Source organism: Octopus bimaculoides, chromosome 4, assembly GCF_001194135.2.
Source record: "Octopus bimaculoides isolate UCB-OBI-ISO-001 chromosome 4, ASM119413v2, whole genome shotgun sequence".
Classification (NCBI taxonomy): Eukaryota; Metazoa; Mollusca; class Cephalopoda; order Octopoda; family Octopodidae; genus Octopus; species Octopus bimaculoides.
Window position 1 is genome coordinate 25,031,817 of NC_068984.1, and position 12,883 is coordinate 25,044,699.

Genomic DNA, 12,883 nt, shown 5'->3' on the forward strand with positions numbered 1-12,883 from the left:
TATATATATATATATATATATATATATATATATATATATATATGACACAGACACATGTAGAGTGGTAAGGTATTATGCTTTCACACATACATGGAATATAATTAAATATCAAATATATGGATTTCTTACTCAACTGTTCATGATTATTATTCATCAACATGGCTATCATCCGTATTGACTGTAAAGAGGACAAACAGGATTTATTATCTTTAATTTTTTTTTCCAAATGCATAAGTGAAACAAATAAAAAGAAAGTCAAACAAGTAAAGACCAAACCAGATAAATAGCCTTTCTCTTGCTCTTATGGTCACTGAATTAAAGAGTCAGGTTTCAGAACTGTGACATAAAGCAAGGAAATTCAACACTACAGTTGGCTGTCTGGCTAGACCTAGCACTAAACCAACATTAATCGTATCTTCATGTGTGTGTGTGTGTCCCACTACCGCTTGACAACTGGTGCTGGTATTTACATCACCATAACTCAGCAGCTTAGCAAAAGAGATTGATAAAGTAAGTGCAAAACTTAAATATAAAAAAAAAGTACTGGGGTCGAAACATTTGAATAAAAATTTGAGGTGGTGCTCCAGCATGGCCACAGTCTGATGACTGAAAAAAGCAAAAGGTAAAAAGCAGTTTTTTTTTTTTGTTTGAGAGCGTTTTTGCAGCCTTCAGTGTTTCAACAAGGCTGAAAACAATACAAGTGCTCACACAAAAACACACTTCCATCAAGTCTGGGTTAATCTATTTATTTCTTTTTAAAGATTTTTAAGTAAACAAGCATGTATGAATGAGAAAGAAGAAGAGACAGCAAATCATCATCATCATCATCATCATCATCATCGTTTAACGTCCGCTTTCCATGCTTGCATGGGTTGGACGATTTGACTGAGGACTGGTGAACCAGATGGCTACACCAGACTCCAATCAGATTTGGCAGAGTTTCTACAGCTGGATGCCCTTCCTAACGCCAACCACTCTGAGAGTGTAGTGGGTGCTTTTATGTGCCACCGGCACAAAGGCCTGTATGGAGGTACTGGCAATGGCCACACTCGAAATGGTGTATTTTACGTGCCACCTGCACAGGAGCCAGTCCAGCGGTACTGGCAACGAACTCGCTCGAATGTCTTTTCACGTGCCACTGGCACAAGTGCCAGGAAGGCGACGTTGGCAACGATCACGCTCAAATGGTGCTATTTACGTGCCACCAGCACAGAAGCCAGACAGCTGGTGCTCTGGCAACAATCACGCTATATACAAAAGTGTATGTAGTGATATAATGAAATGTCATGAAACCAGTAACAACTATAAGTTTGTCACTATCAAACAAAACTAAAAACCAGTGCTGTCTATAACCGCAGAAATAACTATATCATATTCAAAACTTCAAACTGAACATAGGATTTTTGTCAGAAAATACAAAGAAAGTTAATTGATATAAACAATAATTGTTGCTGACGTGCTTTGAGACATGAGAGATAAACATAAATACAAATGTAAACACCATGCAAAGATATAACAGGAGTTTAACTCTTTACTCACCCACGCACACACATACAGAGATGCACATACTCATAATCAAAAGAAGGAACCTCTAAATGGCCACTTGAACTGCTAGAAATAGCAGCAAAATCTTGCTTAAATTACATCTTAAAAGAAAGAAGACAACACTGAATAATGTAGTTTTGGTGACACAATTGGAAAACCGTTGATGATAGACCTGCTCAATCAGAGCTCATCTAGGGATATATGTATATATTCATATATAAATTCATGCACATATTATATCTCATGTGCGTGTGTGTGAGTGCGTGCGTGCATAACTTTTGTTTCCAAAATGGAGAATTATTGTCCTGTGATAGTGAGTGCAGAGCTGATGTTAATAATTGGGCACAGACAATAAGGAGCCAGCAATTTTGATGGCTGGGGCAATCTAGGTACACATGGAAGTAATGGAATTCCCCAGTACAATCTCAAAATCTTATTGAATCTAATTCTACCTGTTAATGATGTACTCCAGCTTCATAACTGGACTAATTATCTTAAAAACCATATAATTTCCCCCCACCTTCTAATGTATTTCCTTTATCTTTATAACAGTTATTGATGTTGCTGCTCTATCAAGATATTAGTGGGGAAGAGAAGGGTAACACCTATCTAAAAAAGAAAAATTGTATCATCATCATCATCCTTTAACATCCGTTTTCCACCCTAGCATGGGTTGGAAGGTTTGACCAGAGCTGCACCAGGTTCTAGTCTGATTTGGTTTGGTTTCTATGGCTAAATGTTCTTTCTAATGCCAATCACTTTACAGTGTGTGCTGGGTGCTTTTAACCTGGCACCAGAATGATGTGGCACCTACACAATCAGGTGGCACAATACAGATTTCATTAGCATCTCAGTACCTTTCCTTGCTTCTATATCCTTAATTGTTTTACTATCTTTGTTTTTTTTTTCTGGATTACACCCAACTAATAAAGCCAGGCCTCTATTGTCCCATTCGGGCCTATACTTCAGCTGTATTTTAATTATGCTTCCATGCATTTTTTTATTTTACTAAATTGCCAATGATCATAAGTGTGTTCTTGTCATTTCAAATATACATTTCATCAATCGTATCCTGATCATTCTGACACTATTTTGTAATTCAAAACATATCATACAGTGCACAGAACAAAATTTCTACTCTACTGACTTCCCTCCTACACAGACAAACCTGACATCATGTGTTTCATCTAGCTATTAGACACTGTTCATTCTTTGCTATTTCTTTTCTTCTATGTAGTCTTATTAATCCATTGTCTAGGTTAACACCACTGCTAACATCTTGAGTGCCTTCAGCAGAATTCATTATGTTCAAGCATTCATGCCAAGCTTCTGATTTGAGGATACCTTCCTTCTTCTCAACATTCTTAAAAGCTCTGTAAAAGTTCACAGATACAAAAAAAAATTTCTTCTTCCAAATCCAACTACCATGTTATCCACTGAATGTCTTTTAAGAATGTTCAGCTGCCCTATACACTAAGAGTTCCTTATCTGTTCAGCTCTTTAATGAAGATGGTTATCCAGAGGTACATATTTCTAAATTGTTTCCAGCTCAACACAAAAATTAGATAAATTCAAATGGATAAACATAAGTGCAAGAATGGCTGTGTGATTAAGAAGCTCACTTTCCAATGGTTCAGTCCCACTGCATGGCATGTCAGGTACATGTCTTCTGTTATAAACTCAGGTCGATCAGTGCCTTGCAAGTAGATTTTAGTAAACAAAAACTGAAAGAAGCCTGTCATGTGTATGTGTGTAGGTTTTTTGTTGTCTTGATATTGTGTGATATTTGTAAATGACTGTCACTATTATACAAATAGTGCCATTCATTTCCAATCTTCAGCCAAAAAGCAATGTCTAGCCATAGAGTTGGCATTAGGATGGGCAACTGGCTGTAAGAAATCTGCCTCAATCAACTTTAAGTCAGAAGAGTGGGCATCAAAATGATGTTATACAATAGTGAGTACTTCTAATACATCAATGAAAAAAATGATGCACTTTAGAGCTGAACTTGGCAAATCAATGATTCATTTGCTAGATATACCACAAGTGTACATTCATACTTGTAGACATGTATTTGCAAATCTTTAATTTTAATGTACACATATGCACATACACCTAGCAATTATGCAATTGACTAGCTAAGTTCAACTTTAAACTGTATAAGTTTTCCATTGATAAACTAAAAGTACATGTTTATATATAATTTAAATAAACTGGAATGAAAGACACATTTAATCAGGAAATACATAATCTTTGGGCATTGACCTATTTCCTCTGATCATACAATTGGCTCCAACATTTATAGCCTTGTGCCTATGTTAGAAACAATTATTCACTGGTCTAAAGTGGTATACCAGTGTCTGTTATGACGGTGGTAGGATGGGGGTAGGACACAGCCACAGCTGTGCCCAATGCAAGACACAGTGTTAACCGAATGTAATATTTGAATTCAATAATAGTAAATCATCTTGACAGCATAAATGCTGACTTGTGGAATTGGAAATAATAGACATAATCAATGCTTTATAGTACTTTCAATGTTCCGTTAGCATAAAACCTTAAATAAGATTTATTACTCAAAGCCAAATTAATTTCCAGGCTCTCTCCAATCTCTTCTCATTGAAGGAACATCAAAACGACAACCCAATCCCCAACACACAAAGAACTTTTTCCTTTACTTAATTTGAGCGTAATTACGTAAACTGACACAATATTTTCAAAAAGGAAAAAAAAACAATTTTGAAATTAACAATTAACAGACGACAGTAGCAGCTCAGAAGTGATGAAGCATCACACTAAATACCTCTAATTAGTTTCTTGAATTATGATTACTATTTTATTAAATAAAGTGAAATCTGTGCTTCTCTAAAATCTAATAAGCTTGTAATTACCAAAAATGTCAAAGCATTATGAATAAATGCTAGTTATTGGTTTCTCTTCAAAGCACAAGTTTCTCTAGTTAACAGTTTGATTCTCTCTACATTCATTGTTTTAAATTAATTCATATTCAATAAACTCCAGATGAATGAAAAGTGAATTTGACTCTAGAAGGATTTGAACTTAGAACTTGGCATCAAGACCAACTTGAAGCACGATGCATCCCTGCAGCTCACCAGATTCTGTCAAACAATGCAGCCCATGCCAACATGGAAAATGGATGTTAAATGATTATGATGATGAAGGTAAAGTGATATGATTAGACAGCATAAAATATTTTGGTCTGTACTATTCAATTTATCAGTCTAAAACCCTTAGTTTGTTAAATTATGTACATAGTTCACATCTTTTGTGCTAATGTCAGAAATTAATGTTTACTCTTAGATTGAAAATATTGTCTTCATTTTGGTGAAAAAAAAAAACAGGAAAAGTATTGTCAAAGACCTTTACAGGTATATGCACACACGCACAGACGCTTTCAGTAAAGAAACTAAGCTTTATATTAGCTTCTCCAGAAGGGATGACAGGCAAAATAACAGTAATCACGAAGTTTTATAACCATTGTTTAAAGAACAGTCATTTACTTAACATATATAGGTATATATTTAAAAAGAGGAGTTGTTTATGCAAAAGTTAGCCCTGATTGATCAGGCTTATGATTAAAATCATTCAAGCTGTGGTCATCCTATCATTTCTTTTTTTTAAGAGTCTAAATCTAAGACTAACTACATTATTCCGTTTTACCTGTGTATTTTATATACTACCATTTTCACAGCACATGATGTGAGGAAAATTCAGCTGTTGAGTGACCCACATACAGGTTTCTTTGTTGGCTCGTATAAAGAAAAAAAATAAGAGTTAAATACATGAAGCTGTGTTGCTATAATAACCCCTTATATCAGCTGAGATTATAGGGGGAAAAAAAAGAATGAAACATGATTGTACCCTATTTTAATAATGGGCTTTGAAAATATTCTATCCAGAACGTCAATATTTATGAAACTATTGGTAATTCATTGCAGTCGCATTTAACACTTATGGAATGTTATTGTTATTCTAAAATTTTTCAATATTCTTAATTCCTTTTGGTATTTCTTTCACAGTTATAATGTAGGCTAATGATATTGTAAATACAGCTTGATAATGGCCAAACTCTACCCCACTATCTTCAATAATAGAGTTTAGCTGTTAGCCAAATACAGACATATACATATTCTATGTATATGACTTCTACATAGAGTATAAGTCTATATTTCAGAAAATCCATGCAAGGATTTGAATCCACAACAAATAACCCAAAAGAAAACAAATGAAACAAACCAACAATAGAACCATTACGTGGCCAATACTCCAACTGCTAGAAATAGTAGCCAAATCTCTCTTAACTCACACTACTGTCTTGAAAAGGATGTACACATTGGATAAATACATCTAACAGTAAAAAAAAAAAAAAAAAAAAAAACAAATGGTCATAGCTAAAATACCTGAAGCTAAACAACAATGAAAAAAGTACATTTTATTGTTTGCAATTACATGGAGTCAAACTTTACATTGTCTGTAACTGAGGCAGTGCAAATGCCAATATTTCAACCAGCAGGAAAGCATTTTAATGACTCAGCTATCTGCAATTCTTATACAAAATTCCACAATCTTAAATACTGTTTCTACATCTTAAAAATTAAAATTTCTGTTACATTTTATTTGCTGAGATAATTACATTTTAACCTAAGCGGAATTAATTTCATTCAAATTCCCTCATACAGAGTATCGTCATCATTATCATCGTTTAATGTCTGTTTTCCATGCTGGCATAGATTGGATGGTTCAACAAGGGTTGGTCAATGTGCCAAGCTCTAATGTCTGCTTTGTTATATTTTCTATAACTGGAAGCCCTCCCTAATGCCAAACACTTTACATAGCTTACTGGGTGCTTTTTACATGCCACTGGCACTAGTGTATGGTGTATACAATATGATATAATGGCATAAGCTTGGTGCATAAAAGGGAATTGAGAAAGTGACCAGATATCAAAAGCATTGACAGAAATTTGCAGGGAAGTTGAGACTGATGGTTATATATTGCAAGGAATAATGATGCATATTTGGTGAGGAAAAAATAGATGAGAGATTAATAAAAATTAGACTAGACATGAGGGGACTTAGAATCAAAACTTATTTATTAAGCATGAGTATGGCTGTGTGGTTAAGCTCACTCTGCAACTAGCTGGTTTTGGGTTCAGTACCAGTGCACAGCACACTGGGCAAGTATCTTCTACTATAGTCTATCAGCCAACAAATACCTTGTGAGTGAATTTGGTAGACAGAAGCTTGTCATGTGTGTGTATGTGTGTTCCACCACCACTTGACAGCCAATGTTGGTTTGTTTAAGTCCCTGTAGCTAAGCAGTTTGGCAAAAGGGGCTGATAGAATAAGTACCAGACATTGAAAATATAAGCCCTAGAGTTCACTTGTTCAACCAATCCCCTCAAGATGGTACCCCAGCATGGCCATATTCCAATGACTCGAACACATAAAAAATTAAAATGCTGTACAGTAGACATAGTCAATCCATGCCAAAATTTAAAAAATAAAATGAAAATTTGGGTAGTACCTGAGCCAAGATATGTTAATGAATGGAAAGCAATTATTTAGTTTATTATCATATTTTTAATCATATATCCATACAGAATATAAAAATCAAAAGGTTCAGAATTGAGCTACTAATATTATACAGCAACAGATTAGACCATCGTTTCCATAAAATGAAAAGTCATGGCAATTCCACCTTAACTATTCAGTATGATAAAATAGATTAATCACAGTATGTCTTGATGTTTGTTTTGTGTGGTTCAGTATTCTAAAACAACTCGTAATCAATGTGATTAATAATTGCTATATAGACCAATATGGAAAAAATGTATAAAAATCATGTAAATATGAAATTTAGACAGTCAATATGAATTAGAAACAGTCAATTTTCTTTGATGCTGTGTCAATCAATAAACACCAGGATACAATGTTAAAAGGAGGATCGTTTATATCAAACCCACTAACCCTAACCCTAACCCAGCCTGTTATTGCAGAGACAGAGCAGTAAGATGCTTTGATCTTTATTAAGTCATTCATTGTTTCAAGCTCTGGAACTAAGCAACCAAACCAGCTGAAAGATAATTATATCAAAATCTTGTCCTTCAAAGCAGAGTCACAGACTCCTAATGGTTTTCTTAAACATAAACTGTGTCAGAAAATGTCTTCACAATACTCAAATCTCAACTTTCATCATAGAATACTAGTTTGGTTTCATTTACATTTCAACTGTTTTTTTTTACATAATATAACCTGTATTTATTTACCAAATCATCTGCAGGAATGTTTCAAGGGGGTTTTCTTTGTTTTTTTTTTGTTTTTTTTTTTTTTGTAATGGAACTTATGGAAGAGGGTGATCCTAGTCAACATGGGATGAAGTACAGAAAGCCAATCTCAAGACAATGAGCCTTATAAAGGAGATGACAAAGGATCAAGATATTTGCCACCTTGCTCTATTCAAGAAGACCTGTCCACCACAGCAGAATTGATACCTGTGTTAGTGCCACATCAAAAACATCCAATAAACTCTGTAAAGTGGTTGGCGTTAGGAAGTGCATCCAGTCATAGAAACCATACTAGAACAGACAATGGGGCCTGGTGGGCCCCTAGCCTTACCAGCTCCTGTCAAACTATTTGACCCATATCAACATGGAAAACAGACAATAATTAAGACTATGATTTTAGAATAATGATTCAAATTTAATATTTATTTGTACTATCTTCGAATTAATCGATTGTATTTAACAAAATAATTAACTTTTGTTGATGTATATTTGTTGAAAATACTCTCTCCCTATCTTTTGATAAGACAACACAATAAAGTTAAAAACTAGCCCACTTTTCTGAGATTACCACCAACTTTAAACTCACTAGGGAGGAACAGACTGATATTCCCATTGTTATATTCAGGTTGTTTCTCAAAGAACTACATTTACTGAACACCAATTCTATTCACAACATGTAGATTTTGTATTTTTCAGTACTGTTAAGTAGGTTTATACCAAAGCAGTTATATAGCTTATATCACTCATTGGTCACAATTTAGTGATTTAGCTACTTATTCTTAGAAATAGCATTTGGTATATTTATATAGAAATATAAATATACCAAATGTTTCAGATCCCAAAGTAACTAGTCTGCTAGTGAAATTATTAAGGTATTCGCCAGCTAGCTCTAAGATCAATTTTCTCAAGAAAAAAAACTTTATCTTTCTTAGCCCATCAAACTGTTGCTTTCCAATCACATGGTAACAAGTTCAGTCCCACTGCATAGCACATTAGGCAAGCGTCTTCTATAACCATGGACCAACCAAAGCCTTGAAAGTGGATTCAATAGATGGAAACTCAAAGAAACCTGTTGTGTGTGTATGTGTATGTGTGTGTGTGTGTGTGTGTGTGTGTGTGTGTGTGTGTGTGTGTGTGTGTGTGTGTGTGTGTGTGTGTGTGCGTGCGTGCGTGGGTGAGTAACTATTTTCTTATCTTGAAATCGCATGAGTTATAAATGGGCGTCACTGTTATAAAGTATGCATGCACACATGTATATGACTCATACACCTCACTTTCCTGACATTTGTACATAATTCTATGTACTATACATGCACCTTTGATGAGTTGTAGTGCACTTGAGCACTATACACAATAATTTCAATATTATTATTATTATAAAGTGGTGTCCATTTCCAATCTTCCACAAAAACATGTCTAGCCATGGGTAAATATTACCTTACTTGGAAAACAAATAAGGGTTAGTGACAGAAAAAGAATCCAGCCATTGAAAAAAATCTTCCTCAATAAATTCCTCTCCAACCCTTGTGAGCATGGGAAATTGAACATTAAAACAATGAAACAATGATGATGAAAATTTTTACCAGGTTGGTGTACTGAATTTCATTGTGCATAGAGACTTGTGGAAAAAGAAAAGCAAAAAAAAAAAAAAAAAAAAAAAAAAAAAAAAAAAAAAAAAAAAGAAGGAAAGAAAAAAAAGAAGGAAAGAAAAAAAATGGAAAGTTACTGATGTACTGAGCCTCAGATCAGAGTCTTATTGTTTTGATCAGCTTGGTTCTTAGTTTTAATTATTCGATTACCAGCTGTCTACTGTAGTGTGCAGCAGTCCATGCAACATTAAACTAATCACACTTAGGTGCATATCTTATAGGGAATTACATAAACTATAATTAGTAATAATAACAAAAACAACAACATTATTAATAGCAATAGTAATAATGATAATAATAAAACTTAATTACCTGACATTAATTAAACATGACAAGATCCTTGAACTTTTCTATTGCTCTTCAATTTCTCATTTTGTAACTTATGTCTATAAGGAAATACCAGCTATAATATAAATAGGCTGATGAGCAGCTATTTTTTTTAATCTTTATCATCCAGTAGTGATATAGTTGATAATCCCCAGAGAGTTTCACATCTTCAGAAATAATCTTCAGAGATAATCATATCCTGAGATTCAGCCCACATGGTAGATAATTTCAATAAGACAAACATTCTTACACGGTGATACAAATTCCCTGTCATGATGACATGTTAGGAAAACTAGAAGTAAATAAAGACATTTTACAGTTGTCTTCTAATGTCAGGAAATAAATATGCATGCAACGAGCTGTCAGCTGAAGTGCTTATCATTGATTGTAACATCACAGAATAAATTGCATTATTTGAAGTTACAGAAAAATCGTCATTTTAAAATAGATATGATGATGGAGATGATGATATATTATACTGACAAATCTTGTGCATGTATGGCTTCATGTTGCTCTTAGTATCTATGCAGATGTATATATTCCTAAAGAATACAGCAATTAATGAAAGGAGGAAGTTCTATGGAGTCTTTAAAATTGCCTTTTAGCTGTATCTTCCTAGCTTTTAAGACAGAAGGATGTGATTTGAGGGAGATTTCACTGTCATTCCAAGCAGACGCTCTCACTGGTTTGAAACCCACTGTGAGATTTGTACTTGCAATTAAAATGCTGTAAAATTGACTGTGTCATCATGGAATCAAACTTTAGTACATTCATTATGGAAAGGCATACAATCCTCTGTCTTTTCTATTCTCTAATACAATAGATTGTTTCTCTACAGTACTCTTATGCTCACATATATTCAATACACCCATTTAACTCCTCACACCTCTCCTACCATATCAGCTATCATTGATCCAGTTGTGCTCATTTTTTCTTTCTATAGGAATTCCCTTCACACATATTTCCACACCTCCTCCTAATTCAAAACAGCTCAAATTTAACACTGACCTGCTTTTTACCACGCACTATTCCTGTGCTGAAAAATCTAAAATTAGCACAAAACTAACCTAAGGAATACAAAAAAAAAAAAACTAGCCAAGTGACAAGTACCAGTCCTTCATGGTTGAATAAGAACAGTATTCAATAGAACAAAAGGCAACTGTTGGGCCCAGATATGATTTAAGGTCCAATCCCACTTGTGAGTGAACCTTGTGTATGATAGACTTAATCCACAACCTGGTTTGAAACTATTACCTGGACCTTCAGGTGACCTTAGCAGAGTGCACTTTGTTACAAGCATTCAAGCTAGGTTGCCAACCAATAGATTACTCTTTTGGTTATGGCATTAAAAGAAAAAAAATTCACATTTATAAGCCTATCCCATCCAAATTAAATTAACAAAAAGACAGATGTAAAAAATTTCTGATAATAATGAATTGAAGTGTTAATTATTTAATCTAAGAAATAAAGTCTAATAAAAAAATAATAACATTTGAAAAGAACTGGGAGATAAAAATTTGTATTCTTGCCAACATCAAATTAAATCCAGTGTTGACAAATAAAAAGGCATCAAACTTGGGGAATTGTTGCACATTGTTATTAAGAAGGAGACTAAATGTAACATATTTAGTTTTGTACCTCATAGTTCTGAATTAAAATGTCAGAATCAACTTTAGAGATTAAGTACTAGTAATATACTGATATTGACTTAATGAGATATACTATAAGCTGTGAAACCAAAACTCCTGTTCAGTAAAAATTACTTTCACTAAATGCACAACTTACAACAAATGGAGAGAATACTGTGATTTTGGCAAGATGAAAGAATCTCAATGCAGTCACTCAGCCTGAAGGAAACAGTAGCTAAATCTGGAAGAGAATGACTCAGAAGTTCTTAGCAGAGGGCTTAGGAAGTGAAAGATAGTATGAGTGATGAGAGAAATGATTTAGGTAAAGAGCAGATGATAATAACAAAGAAAAGGTGGTGGTGGGGATTCTATAAAGCCTGATATTTCAAATTTGAAAAAAAAATATTTAAAATTATTTTAATTGCAAAGACAGGAAGGGTTATAGTATAATTCATTTCTGTTTTGTTTGGTTTGGTTGAAACAGGGCCTAGTAGTGGCCAAGATACTGCCCCTCAATATAGTGACCTGAGAACACATTTAGAAAATTTGTGGGTGGAAGTTTTAGAAAGAATGACAATCTAAAAATAGGCTTTATTTTATCTGGCAGGAGCATTTAAATAGGAGATATGCTTCACATAAAAGAGTAAAGGATTGTTACTAACGAGCAGCATGTGTGTATGTAATTTGACTAACAATTTAAATAAACCACAACACATTTAGAATAAATTATTGCTCATTTTCTGCCCTAATTAATTAGCATTCTTTTTCCTGGTGATGAATATTATGGTTGAGTAAAACTAGAGGAGAGAGATAATTTTTGGTAGCATTTTTGATAGCAAATTTGTTTCTTGTGTTTTTTCCTGCTAGCATACAATGAATGGGCAATCACTTATAACTGGGGCATTATTTTACAGCTGGCTACCCTTCCTGTTGTTAAAACTCTTCTTTTCAAATTTTCAAATGTGCAGGGTTACTACAATCTCTTGACAGGAAAACATAAAGAAACATCACGTTCATATCTCAGCTCAGTGTCAAATGCAAGCATTCATACAGACGCACACACACATCCACCTACCTCTCCACACACACACACGTGTGTGTACGCACATCAATGTATATCATTACATCATGCGTTGGGCCATATGATATGCTTGAGAAGACCTGCTGAGTCAAGTAAAATCAATATCGTAGCAGTGGCCAGGTCCCTGACTGGTTCCCGTGCTGGTGGTACACAAAAAGTACCAACCGAACATGGCTGATGCCAGTACCCCCAGACTGGCTCCCATGCCGGTGGCACATAAAAAGCACCAACCGAACATGGCTGATGCCAGTACCCCCAGACTGGCTCCCATGCCGGTGGCACATAAAAAGCACCGTCTAAACATGGCCGATGCCAATACCCCCTGATTGGCCCCCATGCCAGTGGC

The 12,883-nt window shown here is 34.5% G+C and overlaps 1 protein-coding gene across 7 annotated transcripts in view; it reads right to left on the bottom strand.

The window, feature by feature from the left end:
• The window catches only part of LOC106881123 (sodium/calcium exchanger 3), a 120,739-nt gene that overhangs the window by 97,985 nt on the left and 9,871 nt on the right, over window positions 1-12,883 (bottom strand). The window contains exon 1 of one of the 7 annotated variants that reach the window (XM_052966962.1): window positions 9,814-10,224. The exons of the other annotated variants lie outside the window; for them this stretch is intronic. The gene's annotated coding sequence lies outside the window, so the exon portion shown is untranslated. Of the gene's footprint in view, window positions 1-9,813; window positions 10,225-12,883 lie in introns of those variants that run through there. 7 annotated transcript variants of the gene reach the window in all.